This window comes from Monodon monoceros, unplaced genomic scaffold (assembly GCF_005190385.1).
Source record: "Monodon monoceros isolate NGI ecotype Baffin Bay Population unplaced genomic scaffold, NGI_Narwhal_1 Super_Scaffold_20, whole genome shotgun sequence".
Lineage (NCBI taxonomy): Eukaryota > Metazoa > Chordata > Mammalia > Artiodactyla > Monodontidae > Monodon > Monodon monoceros.
The window spans coordinates 42,885,315-42,900,023 of NW_021703777.1; the positions used below are offsets into that span (position 1 = coordinate 42,885,315).

The 14,709-nt window shown below is 37.9% G+C and overlaps 1 non-coding gene across 1 annotated transcript; it reads left to right on the plus strand.

Moving 5' to 3' along the window:
• The first annotated feature begins 8,958 nt into the window (after window positions 1–8,958).
• On the plus strand, window positions 8,959–9,065 carry LOC114903319. Its single transcript, XR_003795705.1, has one exon. It is a non-coding gene; the product is annotated as a U6 spliceosomal RNA (small nuclear RNA).
• The last annotated feature ends 5,644 nt before the right edge of the window (window positions 9,066–14,709 follow it).

Sequence of the window (14,709 nt, forward strand, 5' to 3'; positions counted from 1 at the left end):
GTGTCTGTTCAGGAAAATATTGGTATTTCAAACAGAGAGATACAAGTAACTGGATACAAAAGGACAGAATGGCTGGAGGACCCAAAGGAAAGAAGTGAAGTAACCCAGATATTAGTAAGTATACAAAGCTGCTACCACTCCTAGAATGGAGGAAGGAAAATCACCCAGATCCATGGTCACTGTGTAGCTGAGGCTGCTGTAACTGCTGCCACTGGAACCAGTTGAAGGAAACCAGGAGCTCATATCGTGACTGACATTGCAAGATCCCAAAGCCTGTAGCTATAGCTGCTGTGTTCTAGGAGCATCTGAAGCACCTCCTGTTTCTATCACCTCTACAAAGAAATCTGAATAGAAATGTGGAGTCCATACTCCTGTGGAGGAGCTTGTACCTCTGCTGTTTTTCCACGACTGCCCAAGGCACAGCCTACAAGAGAAAAGCACAAGAAATATATCTTGTGTCCTTTCAGTTTATATCTTTCCACCACCTCCCACTGTAGGAACAGGAAGCCAGCTAGCAAGACGGTGGGGGTGGATGGGAAATGTAGTTTCCAGGCTTCTAGCCCCCCCCCCCCCCCCCGGTGACACAGAACAATGGGAATGGATAAAGAAAAAAAACAGATAAATGATGTCACAACCCTATATATTGTATAACTGGTAAATTCTTCAAGCACTTTAAAGGGATAAAAGTTAAAATAATAATTATACTTGCAATATTATTTATTTATCACTTACATAATTATTTAATTCTTGTGCTTATTTAATTCCTATTACCTAAGGGAGATCAGATACCAGTATGTGTTGTCTATCTCAGCCCATTCTCGTTCCAGGGGCAGCTACTACAGTTGCAGGCTCTCTGCTCTGAACACGTGCAATACCGATGCTGACTTAGACCACCAATCTGGGGTTTCCAGGGCTACCCTCACTTCTGAACAACTGACTACAAACTTGGGGTTCCTAATACCCCTCAGTTTTAATAACTGTCCAGAACAACTCACAGAACTCAGGAAAGCATTATGAGAACAGTTTTATTAGAGAAAAAAAAAAAAAGAAAGATGTAAATCAGAACCAAACAAAAGAACATGTGCATAGGGTGAAGTCTGAGAGGGTTCCAGACATGAAGCTTCCAGTGTCATCTCCAAGTGAAGTCAGAATGCATCACTCTCCCAGCACATCAGTGCCTAACAACATGCACGGAATATTGCCAACAAGACGGTTCCTTCCAGATTTTTTTTTTTTTTTTTTTTTTTTTTGTGGTACGCGGGCCTCTCATTGTTGTGGCCTCTCTCCCGTTGCGGAGCACAGGCTCTGGATGCGCAGGCTCAGCGGCCATGGCTCACGGGCCCAGCCGCTCCACGGCATGTGGGATCTTCCCGAACCGGGGCACGAACCCGTGTCCCCTGCATCGGCAGGCGGACTCTCAACCACTGCGCCACCAGGGAAGCCCTCCTTACAGCTTTGATGTCCAGAGTTTTACGGGGATTTCATTACGTAAGCATGATTGATTGAATCAGTGGCTACGTGACTGAACTCCAGCCTCTCTTCCCTCCCTGGAAGTCCAGTTGATAGAGCATGGCTCAAAACCCCAACTCTCTGATGACATGGTTGGTGTTTCTGGTATGGTCAGCTTCATGATCACAAACTATTTAGGGGCCCACCATGAATAGTAAAAATACTCCTATTACTCCAGAAATTCCAGAAATTTATAGGATACCTCTCAGGAACCAGGGAGAAAGGCCAGCCAATTGTTTATTATACAGGACCAGTTTTTTAGCCAATTCTTAACAAAATGGCAGACTCTTAGAATCTTCTTTCATGTCAATAAACGAGATCTGAAGTATTCCTGCAACAGAGCCAAACTGGCCTCCTCTCTCAGGGTTATTAGAAAAAGCCTCTGCACTTCTGTAACTGCCAGTTTCAACATGGACACATTCCATCTGCATCTAGGAACAAAACTGCCTTTAACCCCTATAATTAAACTCTGCTCAAAGCTTCTGTTTGTCTTGCCTTTGCCCATCCAGGTAGATCCCTTGGGCAATGACTGCCGCATGAATTTAGGCTGAGTATCTTGATCCCCTTTGAGCAATACAATTTTGGGCTGTGGTTACTTTCTACTCTCACTGCCAGTTCACCATTTAGGACCCAACAGAATGTATGCAGGTTATGACAGAATAAAGAATTAGATTTCAGACAGAAAGCTTATCATTAATATAAGCTTGCCAGGTGTTTTTGAGAGAAGGAATTAACAGAAATTATTCCCTAATAGTATTGTATTGTAAAGAATCTTTCAAAATAAGTTTAAAAGTAGAGTCATATCTGATGATTTTCTTTGGCTGTTACTTCATTAATTCCTAAGAAAATTATTAAGCTTTATAAAATGCACAAATGATTGCTTCGTTTGTTTTAGCAATCTTTTCAACTTTATGATCTGGCTGATTATAAGATTATTAAACTGGCTTAATATTACCTACTATTGGCATGATATTTTAGAAAATATAATAAGAACGCCAAATGTGGAATTGAAAAATAGGTTATCACTTCCCATCATCTTTGGCAGAGTAATGATAACTTGGATTATTTCAGTGAAATTTCAACAGAGGGGCCTATAGTAAATTAAATTATTGATCAAAATTGTTTAGTTCCCTCTAGTAATAACATACATCTATACTTTGCCAAGGCCTTGGGGTAGATAACGTGTATTTCCCTAACCCTCAGCCACGTGACTGGCTTTGGTCAAAAAGATGTGAGCAGATGTGACATAAGCAGAGTAGGGAGATGTGCTTGTGTCTGGCCATGGCTTGTGTGCTTCTGCAGTTACCATGAGAAGAACTAGCCTTGGATAGCTAAAGAAGTAGCAGCCTGGACCCCAGAATCATCACACATGGAGGAGACCTGAGTCTAACCCACAGCAGTGACTAGAGAAGACTTGGACCCAATCCCCAGCTTGGAGCCAAGACCAGCTGAGTCCAGCTTGGTCAGCCAAGCCCTAGCTGACCTACAAACACACAAAAGAGAATAAAGGATATTTTAAGCCACTGAATTTTGTGGGCTGATTTCCTAAGTGGTATTATTGTGGCAATATTGACTACTGCAGAAATTTGTACCCGGAAGTGGGGTGCTGCCATAAAAAATACTTGAAATATGTGACATCCTTTTGGGGATAAAGTGGCAGAGAGCAAAGAAACTTTGACAAGAGTCTGGAAAAATGTTATCTGGTGTCAAAACATTTGATAAAACTGTCACCTCTGACAACTCCAAAGAAAGAAAAGAGGTATCTATTGAACTGCCAGCATTGGAGAAGATTTCCAGCCTAAAAGTTGAAAATATGCTGATTGTAACCAGATGCATTTGATAAGGTCCTACAATATTGAGATGAGCTCAGACAAGAACTCACTGGTGAGCAGGAATAAATGATTGTTGTTTTAAGCCACTGGGTTTGGGGGTGCTTTGTTACACAGCATTATTGTGACACTAGTTGACAGATATAGGACCTAAAATTTACATTAGTTTTAATCCAACATCCCTATGGTCTATTTTCCTTATACAAATTTTGGCTAATCTCTATGCTGGATGTTATGAGGAATACAAAAAAGAATTATTTAGCTTACAGAATTTTTAGTATGTGTGGGTAAACTTTATTTTCAGATGAAGTAATTTAAAATATTGTATTTAATCAAAAGATGGTTAATAATTTTTAAATATCAATGATTTTATAAATACAAATATATATTACATATATTTTTTTTAAATAGGCTCAGTCATCCTTACTACAAGGCATATTTTAAATAATGAAGAGTTGATGAAAACTCTGAATAATTCAGTGATTAAATTATATTATACTTACTAGTTTTGCATTTCTATAAGAGAATAACAAATATTCTTCTGTTTATTTTAATTTCTGGTGAATGCACCTCTGACGAAATTAAGACATCCTGCAGTTGAACTAAACCAATATGGCCAGTGTGATTAATTTGGTTTAAACCACTACTGGAGTCTTAATTCTAGAAAGAGACCTCAAATTCTAGCATGGTACAAGTCAACAAGGTTGCAGTGCCAGGGTTAATGTTTATGTCTGTGACCTGGCTCAGTATACTTTCCCCAAATGGAGACCAACTAAAAGCAGTCCAAACACGAGATGGGCTGCCAGAGTAGATCTCCAGCATTACAGCAACTTGTACATAATTTATTCACCTAGGTTGTCTGATTGAGAAGGGGCATCTATATCCATAAAGGGCAAACCCCTGGCATGCAATGATACCAAAAAGTTGTAATATAATGAGAATATGAACATGATTATTATGTGGCCAAGAAGTTCATCATCTGACAGAAACAACAACAAAGTCCACACCTTGTATTTGCTTAGGAAAATTTTGTGCACTTTCTCAATCTGTTTTTTACCCACCCTTCCTCTGGTAGCCCATCCATCCAGAAAGAGAAATAAAAGTGCAACATGGACACAAACCAGAATAGAAAAGAAAAACCCTCACTGTTACAGGAATCCACATAGTAAACTTCAAATCTCAATTGTGTCAAGCATTCCAAGTTTAAATACTTTAAAATATTTGCTCAGTGTATACATTCAAACATATCCCAAAAAATCATCCAGTAAAAATGATTTCTAATCCCTCAGTGAGCTTTCCAGTCATGAACCTCATAAGAGGGACACCTTACCACACGCCATAGATTTCTTTCTTTCTTTCTTTCTTAACTGGGGAAAATTAGTCTGTTTCCATTGCTTAACTTGCAGTTTTATTCCCTATGCCAAACCAGACCTTTGGCTGTCCTTTCCTTAAAAATATAAGCTTTCCTAGTATTAAGGACTTTGGAAATTATTCCACAAAAAGAGGTTTATTATTTTTTCTCAGCTTTTGTTTTGTTTGATGAAAAATGAAATATAAAGAAACACGCTGTTTTTAAAGCCTCACTTTAATTTGTTGGGTGATGATGGAGCTAAAATATGTGCTGTCAATATGGAGTATGAAAAGTCAGGAGACATTTCCATATCAAAGAGACTAACTGTTGGTAAGAGTAAGCTGAATGGAATCTTGGAGCAAGATTTTATTCTGTAGGATTCTGTTTGTGATTTTTAAAAATCCCTTGTTAATACCTTCCAGATCAATGGAAATATTAAAGCCGAAGTAATTTGCATCCATCAAATGTGATGAGACCCACTGGCATCAGGGCTATGGAATTTTGGGCTTCACTTGCCCTGGGAGTTCAAAGGCTATAGCAATAAGCTATTAGCATGTTTCCCACAGACAGGGCAGTGGAAGGACTGACTATTTAACCAGTGCCAAAACATCACATTGCACCTCCTCCACTTGAGAACTGAACCTGTCAGCTCCTAAATTGTGTGCATTTTCAAGGAGTTAGCCATTCTTTTTTTTTTTTTTTTGCGGTACGCGGGCTTCTCACTGCTGTGGCCTCTCCCGCCGTGGAGCACAGGCTCCGGACGCGCAGGCTCAGCGGCCATGGCTCACAGGCCCAGCCGCTCCGCGGCACGTGGGATCCTCCCGGACCGGGGCACGAACCCGTGTCCCCTGCATCTGCAGGCGGATTCTCAACCACTGCACCACCAGGGAAGCCTCAGCCCCATTCTTAAAGCAAATTGCTTTATCAATGTTAACTTAAAGGTTAATGTTATACTTCCTGCCATATTTGGCAGACAGGAATCATGTGTTCCGTGTATGTTTTATCATTGACCCAAGAGGGAGGAGTGGGGACCACTGCTCACTTTTTTGGGGTATCAAGAGTGGCTGTTTTCTTTTCTTTTTTTTTTTTAAGTAAATGAATCCAATAAAGCTTGCACTCGATTATTAGGAGAATCTGATGTCATCGCAAGAGAAACTGGTCAGGTTTCTATGGTATTTCGCATCTGCAAGACACAGCAGTATTTCCCTCAGCTATTGATGCTGCTACTAAAATTAAGACCAGGAACTCCACAACTTAAGCAACTTAAGCGGGTTTGGAAATAACATTTGTTCATGTTCTCTTTATACCATAATGGTTTTGGTAAGTAAAGTATGTGGAAGGAGCTCACTGTGGGATATGTTTCTACATATTTAGCAGTAGCCAAGTTCAAGGGGTATGATGCCTGTTTGAGATATCTCAAATTCCACTTCACTGGGTTGGAATGCCCTGCCCCAGTTTAGCTCAGAGATGATATTTCCTCTGGACTGGAGCTATAAAGAAAGCAATTTAAAATGCATAAACACAGTGCCTGAGCCATGCCATAGATCCACCACCCAGCAGGGCATTCACACGAAGCACTGCCTCACTTCCTAACTGCTCGACTGAGGGCCTCATTCCCTTCCCAACTATTAATATTCATGTGAATTTGTACCAAAGGGTTCAGGCAGAATGAAAAGCAACATATTGGAACATCACAGAATACCTTGAAATTTCTAAGCCCCAACTTTCCCCAGAATATGCTTTACGAAATGAAGAATCAGTGATGTTTATTTTACCTTAATTTTAGGTATAGTGAAAAAATAATAATAATAGAATTGGGTGTCAGGAAGCCTGAGTTTTAGCCTTGGCTCAGACACCAAATAATTAGATAATTCAACCAATTTTTATATTTATGAACATTCACTATATGCTTGTCACAGTGGTAATTGCAAGAATATAGAGGAAATTCACAGTCTTTGCTCTTACAAAGTCCATAATCCAGTGGTAGGAACTAAACAGATACTTCGTTTTGGCAAGTAAGAACTTTACCAGTCTACAGATGCTATCAGTAAAGTGGAACGGTTAAGGTAGCTGATTTTTTTTAGCTGTGACTTTATGATTTGGTGTTAAAAATATATCTCACAACTCAAATATTTTCAAAACATACAAGGTACCAAGCACTGTGCTTTGTACTTTGCATGCATGTTGCTCCTTAATTTCCACAGGAACTCAATGAGTCTAGCTAGCTACTACTGTAGAGATATTATGGAACTGGCCCAAGGTCACACAGCTGGTTAGTGGCAGACCCAGAACTGGAACTGTCTCCAAAGGCCATCATGCTCTTACAGCTGATATAAAGACCACCTCAAAATAAGAGGAAACTAAGACTGTCTATCAGGGATGTGATTAAGATGCAATTATAGCCTGCAAGATAAAAAGTCATGACACATTTTCATGGTGGAACTGATGTGCTGAGGGGAAGACTGAGCAGAATCATTTCTAGATCACATCTGTTTAGAGATTAAGTACAGATATGTACTATTATATTTCATAATTTATGTGTTTCTTATTAAATAATAATCAAGAGAAGAACGTGAGCTGGAATGTGGTGGTTGGGAATCATAAAACACTGCGTACATTTACTGTTGGCTGGCTGAAGTAGAAACCATTTAATGATCCACAGAGGCAGCAGCGTGGTGTCCTGGAAAGAGCCTGGCCCTGGGAACGGAGCTCTTGCCAGTGACTCTGCATTGCACTGGGAACTCATTTCCTTTAACTGGGATTCAGTGCTCATATCTGTAAAATGAGGATAATGGATCCGGTTCAGCTTTTAGCTTTTGTGACAGTTTCCAAAGGAATTAAGCTCCATGATACTGATGGTCTGACTTCAGAAGTAGAAAGCCCAATGTCCGTTAAATACACATATTGATTGGCCCTTGGCCTTTGTTTCCTGTTAGAAACACTTTTCCTTTCTGTAACTCTCACCTAAACACACACACCTACTCCTCCTTTCTCTTCTTTATCTCCATTCCCCCCACCGCCTTTCTCTGTCTCTTTCCTACGTGGCTAATCCCTAGTCATTTTTTCAGGTCTTAACTTGGAAATCACTGTGTTTGGGAAGCTTTCACTGTCTCCCAAAGTCTTGGTTATGTGTCCACTTACCAACATCTATAAAAGTACTATATGTACTTCCTCCGTCACTGAGTTTCTGTGAGGGTTAGAGTATGTAAGATGTATAAGTGCTTGGAACCATGCTTGGTACATAAAAGTACTCAATAGCTAACATTGTCATCACCACCATCATAATGATCATTGAACTTATGACACCCTGTTTCTTATTAGTCTCTTTGATTCTCTGTGTCCTCTACTAAGTGTTAGCTTTGAGGGGGCTGGGACCATAACAGCCTGACTTGTTGCATCAGCAGCAGCTTAGCACTATGAATGACAAGAGCAGGTAAATGCGTCCTAATTACTTAATGTTAAATTAGACAAAGCAATTTACGTACGGAGACTTTCATTCATGCAACAAGCAAGTTGAGACTTTAAGCATATTCTTGTGGAATAGACCGAAGCATGTGATTTAAAATAACATGATGTTATGAGGGCTGTAGTAAAGTTTTGAATTAAGTTTTATGGAGACATAGAAAAAGAAATAATTGACCTCTTCTGGGGGATGATGTATACTAGAGTTGAGCTTTGAAGAACCAGGGTGATTTAACATAGCACATGTGAGGGTGGGATTATTCCATACAGGAAAAAATGGTATAAATAAAAACATAAGGTGGGAAACTGCATAATGGATTTGTACCACTGACTTCTTAGATCCTTAGGACAGTGCAAGGACAGACTTTTAAATGCCTTAAATGTCATGCTGTTATACGGTGATACGAGGTTTTCAAAAAGCTTTTCCTCATCTCTTAGTCATTGCTTAACCCCCTGCAGTCTGTAAGCATTCACCTAAACTATTACATTGGGACATATTTTGACTTTCCCTTTAACATTTCCTCTTCTCCACCCTCTGCCCCCATCCAATCAATGACCAATCCTATTAATTCTACTTCTGGAACACCTCTCAAATTCAGATCATCATCTCCATTCTTTCTGCCACTAACTAAATTCAGGTCATTAAAATATTGTCTACCTGATCTCCTACTCACAACATACCCTTCACACTGTGGCCAGTTACTTTTGAAACATTGAACATTGATCTGATCCATTAAGCTTCTACTCTAAATTTTAAATTTAATCTGCCAGAACCAGATTTAATCTACTTTTAAAATAACATTTTGTGTGTTCATTTCAAGAGCACATATGCTAAAATTGGAATGATACAGAGAAGATTAGCATGGCCCCTGTGCAAGGATGATGTAAATTTGTGAAACATTAAAAGAATAGTAATAACATTTCATGAGAAGAAAGTATTTTAGCAATGCTCCACATGCTAAAAGAGTCTGCATTTTCCTTTAATACTACTCTAATTATTAGGAGCTTAATCAATGAGGTCATAATCAGTGGCTAAATTATCACAGGTCTGGTGAATAAAATCAACCTTCTATGAAAAACATTTTAAAGGTTTACATAAACAATATATAACAAATATCCTCACAAATATAGTTTGCTATTAAAAAGTTCCTAGTCTCCAGGTGATAAGCCAATATACCTTTAATCTATTTACACAATCTCTTCATTATTATAGAAAGCTCTTTTCTTAGAGAAGCAACTTGGAAATTCACTTTCTGATAAGATCCAAAATAAATATCAATTATTTTACTAGAGGTTACAAAATCATGCTTTTCTAATTTATCATTCTATTAACATCTTTCAGTGAGAATTCTTCATAAAGAACTTTCCCTCATTAGCCAGGGCTATTTGGTTATTTTCAAATTTAGTTCCTAAAGGAAAAACAAGATAAATATTTATTCTTAGATTTTTGCTTTTAAATAAAGTGATTAATGAATTGAGTTTTGTTTTGTTGGTTCTCTCCCATGTATTATGAACTTATGGAATTTTACGTAATGTATGTGTTCCAATAAATTGTATTCATTATTCTTTTTGATGCTCAAATTTTACTGTCTTTGGCTATTCAGATCTTCTTCACTTTAGTGTCTATCTATGGCCTTTTAACATAACTCATATTCTTTGATAGCTTGCATTGTGGCCTCCCCAAAATCTCAGGTTAATCTTATAAAGGCGGCCCTAGACTTAAAAACCGTCATTCTAGGGGCTTCCCTGGTGGCGCAGTGGTTGAGAGTCCACCTGCCGATGCAGGGGACACGGGTTCGTGCCCCGGTCCGGGAAGATCCCACATGCCGCGGAGCGGCTAGGCCCGTGAGCCATGGCCGCTGAGCCTGTGCGTCCGGAGCCTGTGCTCCGTAACGGGAGAGGCCACAACAGTGAGAGGTCCGCATACCGCAAAAAAAACAAAACAACCTGTCATTCTACAGGTGCATTTGTGGAAATGTAATAAATACAGACCATAATCCAGTTAATAGATATGCTTATGGCTATTAAGTTATGATTGCTTTTCAGTGGACCAAAGAAGGAAACTAGGAGGTTGGTTTTTTTCTTTGTCAATTCATACAGATATTTCCAATTTGAATTGAATTACAAGATTTTTTTTAGTTACCTTTACTTTCATACATATATATATATATATATATATATATATTTTTCCTCTTACTCTAAAAACTTCTTTTTCCTAACTGCATTAACATAATTGCTTTCTTAACCCTGGTTATTTACAAAACAGAGCCTGAGGCAGATTACTTGTTAAGGCTTCATTGGAAGGTGCAAACCTAGGCAGGTAGAGTGAAGGTAAAAGAGAATTGAGGAAAGGGAAGAAGCTCAGTTATGTAGGAAACATTTCAATCAGGCTTTCAGAAGCCACTGTGCCTCAGAACAGCCCTTGCAGTGAAAAAAGTGAGGGGAATTAATTTTCAGGCTTCCTCCTGCATCATCGGTCAAAGTTCACCCCAAGAGTTGTTAGTGGCCCTGCACTTTCACGTGTGTTGCCTAGACCTTTCTAGGAAGTCACTAAGGACACCAAACCCCACACTCTATTAGGCCACGTATCATCTGAGTGCACCAGAAATGAGAGGAGCTAGAGTGTTTTGGGGTCTTGTCAGGTCAGATTGGGCATTGGAGCTGATGCTCCTTCTATGGCAGACATGGGGAAGACCACGCCCTCACCCAGAGGAGTCCAAGACAGCCAGGCAGCACTTGGAGATGAGGCAGTGGCAGCAGCAGCTGGGGCTCTCTCTTGAACAAGCAGTCAGGGGCCAAAGTGTCCTCTCTGGTAGAACTCTAAATGTTTTCACATTAAAACTGAATCCAAATTTTTAAGCCAAACTATATAGCTTCAGTACAAAATGAATGGAAGAAAAATAATCTAATACTCATCTTATTTTTAAGCATTATCTGCAGAAGTCCACAAATTAGGTCTTATGTATAATTTCTTATTTGCATTATTCTCATGCACACACACCCACACAGATATGACACACATACTTTCTAACTGGGCTGACACCCTTCTCCAGGGAAGACCTGTGAACCTGAGCCAAAGGGCTGGTGTACACTTGTTTACTGTGTAAGCAAGAGTAGAAAAATATGATGTACAGTGGAAACTTGTACAGAATAAATAATAGCTTTGAGAAAAAAAACAGTATAGAAAAAGTAAAAAAAAAAAAAAGAATTTTTTGCAGCTCAATTTTTCTTAAGAATATATTCCATACAGTCAAAATACTGGGTATAAAAGGATATACAGTCATAATACTGAGTATAAAAGTCAATTACAATAAGTATTAACTCTGTGTGTTTATGTCACCAACTTGATATAGAGCTGGTTTATTCATTTCAGTTCTGTTGAGTTTATTAGAATTAGCTATTTATTTTTTTCACTTTAGGTTAATCTAATTTTTTGAGTATGAAAATAATATATGTTCCCAGGTGAAAATTATGTAAAAATACATACTCAGAGAAGTCTTGTTACATAAGTTAACTGCTCCCTTTATCTTATACCTCTTTCCCATTTTAAGCAACCATTTTTATAACATTGATATGTCCTTCCAAAATTTTTTTTTGCAACAATACATCTATATTTATTTTTCATTGCCACATAACACACAGGTAGCTTACTACTAAAAACAATTTTGCATCTCGATTGTTTTTCATTTAATATATCCAGTCGTGCCTTATCAGTCTATGCAAAACTTCCTCATTCCTTTTGACACCTGCATAATATTCTCAACTTAATTGTAAAGAAGACTAAATCAGATGTATTGTAGTTCTAATTTTTCATTCTCAAGTGTCAGTACAATTTTGGGCACCTTGATATGATTCATAGTATAAATAAAGAAATACTATAGACAGGTGGCTGATAAGAATATTTTACTGTAAATTGTATAAATGTTTGCAAACACTTCCTCCTCTTCCCAGGTCATCTTACTCGAACACCTAATCCCTCTAACAACCTTGTTATGGACTGAATGTAGGTGTTCCCCCAAAATTCATATATTGAAGTCCTAACCCCCAATGTGATGGTATCAGGAGGTGAAACCATTGGGAGATAATTAGGTTCAGATAAGATCATAAGGGTGGGGTCCTCACGATGGGATTAGTATCATCATAAGAAGAGGCAAAGAAACCAGTGCTCTCTCTCGCAACCATATAAGGACACAGCAAGAAGGCGGCCATCTACAAGCCAGGTGAGGGATCTCACCCAGAACTGAATCACCTTGATCTTAGACTTCTTAGCCTCCAGAACCGTGAGAAATAAATATCTGTTGTTTAAGCCACCCAGTCTATGTTATTTTGTTATAACATCTCAAGCTAAGATAAACCTTCAACATTAGTCATTTACGGACGTATTTAAATAAAATAAATAACAAGACCATCTATGGCCTTAGAAATTACGTGTATTTATGTTACATGAGTATGTTTTTTCAGCCAAAGCTCCAACAGCTTTCTTGTACCTCTTATACCTCATAACATGTGAGAAGGAGCTATCTTCTTTGGAACCATCCAAGGGCAGGCATGTCAGATGATTGACATTATCTCTGTCCTCAGTGTTTTTGCCATGGGGTTGTTTAGCCTTCCCACACAGCTGTGGCTCTCCTAGACTTCAGCCTTTTCGTTCAGTGCAGAATAAAGAAAAAAATTAGGGCATAGGGCATTGACATATTAGACAGTACTAAGTACTGTGATTTGCTATGTTTTAACTAGGGAAGAAAATGGCTTCTCCATTGTCTCTTAACTCTAGTTCTTTGTCAATGTTATCACATCATTTACTGAACATAAATTTTTAAGCAAAGCTATATGGTTCCATTATAAGCTGAATGAAAGAAGTATTAGTGTTACTCATCTATTTTTTCTCATTGTCAAAATGCTGCTATATTTTGGCATGGAATTGATGAACAAAAGGCTTTAATGATACAAATAATTTGGAGTTGACCTTATTTTACCATTTTTCATATAATTTTACCATAATTCATACACTAGCACTATTAACCTAACTTTACTATAGAACATCTCCAAACACTAAATTTGCTAAGATGTTTTCTTAATATCAAAGAGAGTCTATAGTGAGAACTGAAGAGGTAGTGTTTTGAGTGTCTGCTCCTGGTTTTCCATTATCCCTTACATGAGGAAACAACAATCTAAGCTTCTGCCCTCTCTCCATGTCCCTTTACTAGCTCCTTTCCACAGAAGAGAGAGGGGATCATATGATTTGTCAGACAGTGAGACAATCATTGGGCCAAGTGTTCAAATGAGAAGGCTTACTGTGTCTTAAAGATAGGATCCTGCCTTCACACCTGATTTACTACCCTCTGGCCTCCATACAGGCCAGGTGAACCTCTTTGCTCTCTGTCTGAGATTAGGTCAATATAGCATCTGGTTTGTTAGAGTAGATGGCCAGGTAGTAGTGCCAGGAGAATTATATGGTGGGGTAGAAGACTTACTGAGGCCCTTCTCCAAAGCAGACATCTTGGACAGGTGTCAAGAGCTTAACCTTACATTAATAATGAATCAGTATTTTGTACACTATTTGACATTTGCCTTCTGTCTTTAAAACTCAGCAAAGAGAAGCAGGTATATTTAGGCAGCATATTTGAGTACTAGCACTTGACAATGAAAACTCTATAATGCCATTCCTTACCCTTTTTGTGTCCATGGAACATCTTCCTTTACTCCCATCATCACCATAGAACATCCATTAACCTATTTTCAGACTCTACAGATCCACAGACTCAAATCAATGAATAACACAGATTCTGGACCTAGATTGGCTGAGTTCAGAATCCCTGATCTCCACTTACTAAACTGTGTGATCCTGAGCATCAGTTTACCTTTCTGTGCCTTAGTTACCTTGTTGTTCAATGGCAATATTAATAATATAATATGAATAACATAACAATATAATATAAAATCCCATATTATTATAATTATATAGCTAAAATTATAATAATCCTAATCCTATGCAGTAGGACTTAAATAATATGAATATATATAAATATTACATACATATATATCTCATACTTATTATATATATAAAACAGCACCTGACTTATGAATTGGAAATTCTGGTTTAATGTTTTCATTATATTGTTTTTATAATCTTTATAATTTATTCCACGCTAGTTGCAAGAAGACAGGTAGTACTACCTCAAAGATATAACTGAAATATTTTTTAAAAGATATATATATATGTATATATATGTTAATGTGAATATTTGCTAATAATATAATAATGTAATATAATGTGAGTAAAATCAAACAAAAAATTAAAAATACTTTGTGAATAAAGAGAGACAACTAAATGCAAAATAAAATAGATATTCTTTGATCTGTGATAGTTTAAATGCAGATGTACTTAAAAGTAGGAAGTTAAGCTCTGGAGGCCGTTTGCAAGCTATAATTCCATAATATAAAAAGAAATGTTCCCAGTTTTGAGATTTATGCATGCACATTTTTTATTAAGATATACATAGAGAAAGAAAGTTAGGTAGGGTAGACATACATTGTAATTCAGATTTGCCTACTTAC